Here is a 6388-nt window from a genome sequence, read left to right as displayed (position 1 = left end):
GAATCCAGAGTACACATGAATAAATGAGGTCACGCTGGCCATGATGCACACTTGTCTGACTTGTTTTTAGCCAAATTCATTTGTTAAATCTCAAAAGAACTTCCTGCTGCCCATGAAAATCTTGCACAGACTTCCTGGAAGTTTGTGTGTATGTGTGTATGTGTGTGTGTGTGTGTGTGTGTGTGTGTGTGTGTGTGTGTGTGAGAGAGAGAGAGACCTGAGAGAGTGAGTATCCATACAACATTATGAACACTTTTGTACCATCCTCTTCCTAAAAGAAAGGGTATTTACAAGACAAGACATGATGGTTAAGAAATCAACTATTATAAAATTAATGTTTTTTATTTTTTTAATTTTTTTAAATGTTTTATTTATTTTTGATACAGAGAGAGACAGAGTATGAGAGGGAGAGGGTCAGAGAGAGAGGGAGACACAGAACCAGAAGCAGGCTCCAGGCTCTGAGCTAGCGGTCAGCACAGAGCCTGACGCGGGGCTCGAACCCACAAACGTGAGATCTGATCTGAGCCGAAGCCAAGAGGCTTAACCGACTGAGCCACCCAGGCACCCCAAATTAATGTTTTTTAAAATTGATTAAAATATGCCTGTTTTATTCTTATATTTTTATTCTGTTTAAATGCTGTTTAAGGCATTCAATCTTAACTAAGGAACTTCATTAGGCACCCATGTTACATTAAAATGTTTTCAGCCACCTTAAAATATTCTCCTTTATAGGGACATCTGGATGGCTCAGTTGGTGGGGTGTGCAACTCTTGATCTCAGGGTTGTTGGTTTGAGCCCCACATTGGGTGTAGAGATTACTTAAAAAAAATCTGTATGTAAGTGATGAATCACTGAATTCTACTCCTGAAACCAATACAACACTACATGTCAACTAGAATTTAAATAAAATTTTGTAAAGAAAAAAATCTTTAAAAATTCTCTTTTATAATTTCTTTCACTGTTTTTAAATGACTTGTAATTTCATTTCTTTTTTTTTTTTAATATTTATGTTGGAGAGAGAGCAGAAGCAGGGGAGGGGCAGAGAGGGGGACAGAGAGTCTGAAGCAGTCTCCGCCCTGACAGCAGAGAGCCTGATACAGGGCCCAAACCCACACAATTCAAGATCATAACCTGAGCTGAAATCAGATGCTCAGCGGACAGAACCACCCAGCTGCCCTGTAATTTCATTTCTGATTATAAAACTGATACACTTTTGTTGTATGAAAAATATAGAAAATCATAGAGGAAAAAATACTTATGATCTCACTGTCCAGAGATTTAATTTAGATACAATAACCTCTCTCTCTCCCACCCCTACCAACTTTCCTTTGTATGTCTGTTTTATTGCATATTTCTTCTTCAATAACATAATCTCAAATTATATATACTTGAGTACTGCTTTTCCTAGCTGACTTACCATAAACATTTTCCCATGCCATCAATATTCTCCTAGATCAACATTTCAAAGAACTGCTTACTATTGTACTGTGTTATAGATTTAAACTAATATTTCATTAATACATATTCATTACAATTCTTTGCTCTTATAAGCAATAGAAAATATCAACACTCCAGTAGATAAATCTTTTTAATATCTATGATGATTTCCTTAGGATAAATTTCTAGAAATAAAATTGCTCAGTTATGGCTTTTTCTTCTTTTTCTAAGTATTGTCAAATTGGTTCATATTGACTTTACCTGGCTGAGGCATGTTTGTTATATTTCTCCAATAAACTTAACTCTTTTCCCCCCCTTTCCATGTTGTGCTCTTTGGAAGTTTCTATGCATTCACCACACTCAGTGAGTGGGGCATTGAAGAAGTATCTACATTATTATTTAGAATCCTGCACAGGATATATCTTTTGATTCTCCCCCATTGATTTATTCGATCATTTATTTACATCAGTACAGACTTAGGGATATTTATTTTATATGTTGGGTTATAATTCAATACTACTTCATTAATTTTATTGCTCAAATCATTCCACCTTTGCTGATTGGGAACCCTTTCAACTAATTCCTGTGTCCCTTTTATGTATCTCCATCAATGTGTGTATGTGTGTGGGTTTTGGTTTTTTGTGTGGTTTGGTTTTATGACCACTTCCTTACTTTCTGGCATTATAAGGTGCTTCAAGCTCATCATATATATTTTTACTTCCTCAGTCCTAGAATCAGTTATTTCTCCAAGGAGCCCTTTATTGGAGAATGATATTACAAGTCAAGATCTGGACCTTAAATGTGCTGGCTGCCACTGTAGTATTATTTCTTTTAGGACAATTACAAGGATTGTGGAGGAGGCTGGCTCTAATTTGTTGTAGAAACTTTATTTGGGGGGTTGTTTGTTTTTTCTTATTTTTTTTTCCTTCCAAGATTTTATTTAAATTCAAGTTAGCTAACATATAGTGTGCTATTAGTTTCAGGTGTAGAATTTGGTGATTCATCCTATCTTAGATACTTTTTTAAAATGTTTATTTATTTTTGAGAGAGAAGAGAACAAGAAGGGGAGGGGCAGAGAGAGAGGGTGACACAGAATCCAAAGCAGGCTCCAGGCTCTAAGCTGTCTGCACAGAGCCCGAAGCAGGGCTCGAACCCACAAACTGTGAGATCATGTCCTGAGCCAAGTTGGACATTTAACTACTGAGCCACCCAGGTGCCCCATGTCTTATATACTTTGAAGGAAGATAATGTCAAGGTTAGGTCAGCTAATTATCACCTTAAAATCATATTTTGTACACTCTAAGGCCTTCATATAAGCATTTAAAGAAACCCACATAGACGGCTAGAACTCAGGCCCAGGATATAAATGTAAAGGTAATGGAGTTACTAAGGAAACCATGTAGAGCCTCAAAAGGTCTCCTATGGTAAAGTGAAGACTCTCACTGGGAAGGAGTAGGACCCTGACACATGGGATGGGGACATTTGGATGTACATTTCTAGAAAATGGAGTCTCTAGCACCCTCTAATTTGGCAAAAAGTTGACCCCTTCCCACTGCTAGGAAGAGTGGCTTCTCGTTGTCCAGAGGCCATGTAAATGCCTCAAAAAGGCAGATGCCTAACAAGAGGATGTTTGTTCTTCCCACAATCTGTCCCACCCACCACCACCACCTCTTATTGCCTCCCAACCAAAAACTTATATGGGGTCAGTCCTCAGGTAGCCCAAGGACCTGGCTACTATGGACTGGAAGGAACCAGGGGAACAGTGTGAGAGTGGATCACAAGAGTACTGACAGTGGGAATATGAGAAGTGAAATGTGATGCTGGGTAGGGAAGACTTTATTGATGTCGAACACTCTCCCTTGACACAGGACTCCTAAAGCCTGTCCTAATAGGCTACTGGGACTGCTCTTTACAGCTTGGATACAACTGTGGCTGACAGCAAATGAGGTGGAGATACCAAAGTCTTGACAGATTGTTGAGGAAGGGATGAGTAGACTCAGGAAGGTGGAAATATTACAATGAATTTTATCATGACTGGAGAACCTACCAGTAGGCGATGTTTCTAAGATAAGACAAGAGTCCTTGTTGAAAGACCCAAGATGATTGTCTCAAGATTGACAGCAAGGGACTGTAGCTGCCTCTGATGGAACCACAGAAAGTAAACTGAAAACCTTGGGGAAAGGAGTCACCTTTCTAGATGTCATTAAGAGCTTTCATGATTCACGGGAAGAGATCAGAATACCAACACTAATAGGAGTTTGGAAGAAAAGGTTCCAGACTTTGGTGAAGGAAGTAACTGCAGATGTGGTGGAAACAGCAAGAGGACTAGAACTAGAAATGGAGCCTGAAGATGGGACTGAATTGCTGCAATTTCATTATAACACATTCACAGATAAAGTTTCTTCTGATAGAAGAACAAGAAAGTGTTTTCTTAAGATGGAATCTACTCCTGGTGAAGACGTAGTGAAGTCTGTTGAGATGACAACAAAGGATTTAGACTATTATATAAAGCTAGTTGATGAAGCAGTGGCAGGTTTGACAGGATTGACTCCAAGTTCAAAAAAAGTTCTACTGTGGGTAAAATACTAACAAACAGCATCACATGCTACAGAGAAAATGTTTGTGAAAGCAACAGTTCATCAATGGGGCAAAAGTCACTGCTGTCTTATTTCAAGAAATTGCCACAGCCACTCCAGCCTTCAGCAACCACCACCCTGATCACTGAGCAGCCATACCCATGGAAACAAGACCCTCCATTTGCAAAAAGATCAGAACTCACTAAAGGTTCAGCTGATGCTTATAAAACACTTTTACATAGGTCTTTTTTTATATATATATATATAATGCTGTCACACACTGAACAGACTACAGTATAGTGTAAACACAACTTTATATACACTGGGAAACCAAAAATGTATGTGACTCACTTCATTGAGGTGGTCCAGAACCAAACCCACAGTATCTTCAATGCATGCCTGTATTTACACAATGATATCTATTGCTTGTGCACATTCCAGTTTTCTCTCTCATGAAAGTCTAAGTTTTTAATTAAATTTAAAATCTGATCTTTATCATAAAATTCCACAGGCAGTAACATTTTACCTGTTCACAGGCCCCAAGCTTGAGTGCTGTCTCAGGAGCAATTTTAAAAACATTTACACCATTCCCCCGCCAAAGAGAATGAATTCCTCCTTCTTTTACCATCTGCTCAAATCCACCAATCAATCTCAGTCTCCTTGACTTTAAACTATGAACCTAGAAATGAACACGAAATTTATTTTTTAATTTATTTTTCTGGTAATATGAATTGATGCTATTATTGCTAATAAAATAATGATATATAAATATAAACATCTATGATCTTCAACACCATTTTTATTTTCATTTGAAGACATGTAAAATTGACATATTAATTTTTTTGTTTTCCCAAATACATACTTTAATCCTACATATCAAAGAAAAGAACAACTTAAGAAAACAGGAATGACTTACCAGAAAATTTTTGCACACACAAAATGTGTTGGGGCTAATATATTACAAAATTATTAAAAAGCATACTGAAATATGCAGTGAAAAAGGAATGGATGAGAATACATCAAACTTTCAAAAGTGGATACTTCTGGGTAGCAAGGTGTTGTGGCTGAACTGCATCCTCCTAAAATTTATATGCGGAAGTCCTGATGCCCATCACCTCAAAATGTGACCTTATTTGAAGAGAGGGTCTTTATAGAGATAATCAAATTAAAGCAAGGTCTTAAAGTGGGCTCTAAAATCTAATATGATTAGTATCCTTATAAAAAAAGGAAATTTGGACACAGAAACATGCAGAGAGGGAAGACAACGTGAAGAGACACAGGGAAAAGACAGTCATCTCCAAGCCAAGGAGAGAGGCCTGGAACAGATCCTTTCCTCAGTGCCTCAGAAGGAGCCAAACATGCCAACACCTTGATCTCAGATTTCTAGCCTCCAAAACTCTGAGACAATAAAATTCTGTTGTGTAAGCCAATCAGTTTGTGATACTTTGTGACAGCGTCCCTGGCAAACTAATACACTAGAATTACAGGTCATTTTAATGTCTTCCCTTATATTTTTCTGTATTTCCATTTTCTTAATGTTTTATTTTATATAAGAAAAATGTTATTTTTAAGAAAGTGAAAACTAAAACATTAGTAAAATACCCCCCTAGCTGTGATATAAGAGGATAATAAAGGGAGAGCAAGGTGAAATTGGCATTCTCATCTCCAACGGGAAGAAGAAGTCTGGAAAAGAATTTAGCACTATGTTCACGCACCCACACAGCTTTTTAAATCTTCATATCATTACTTAATTTCTAGGAACTCGTTCTAAATAAATAATCCTAAATATGATAAAAACATTCATAAACAATGATGTTTACCATTATGAACTATCATGAATTATAATTTTCAAAGGGTTTTAAAACCACCTACATGTCCAAGAATAGGAAAAAAAAGCCTAAAATAATAGGACACATCTACTTGAAACAATATAGCCATTAAAACCTGTATTTGAAGAATACACAGGGGCACCTGGGTGGCTTAGCTGGTTGAACGTCCAGCTTGGGTCAGGTCATGATCTCACAGTTTGTGGGTTTGAGCCCTGCATGACAGCTCAGAGCCTGGAGCCTGCTTCGGATTCTGTGTCTCCCTCTCTCTCTAACCCTCCACTGCTCATGCTGTCTCTCTCTCTCTCTCTCTCTCTCTCAAAAATAAATTAAAAAAATAAACATTTTTAAAAAGAATACACAAATATTTGAAATTTTAAAGAATATCTGAAATAACATGAAAACATGTTTATATTATCCTGTTCATCATAAAAACAAAAAACAGTATATGAATTATTCATAAAGTGAGCACTGCTCCTAAGTAAGGAACATTCCTGATACAGATGCAGGAGATGTGGAGAAGGAAAGCGCAAATCTGTTCAGGGTTGC

The sequence above is a fragment of the Suricata suricatta genome, chromosome 8, assembly GCF_006229205.1.
Source record: "Suricata suricatta isolate VVHF042 chromosome 8, meerkat_22Aug2017_6uvM2_HiC, whole genome shotgun sequence".
NCBI classification, from domain to species: Eukaryota; Metazoa; Chordata; class Mammalia; order Carnivora; family Herpestidae; genus Suricata; species Suricata suricatta.
Note: the sequence above shows the minus strand (reverse complement) of the source record.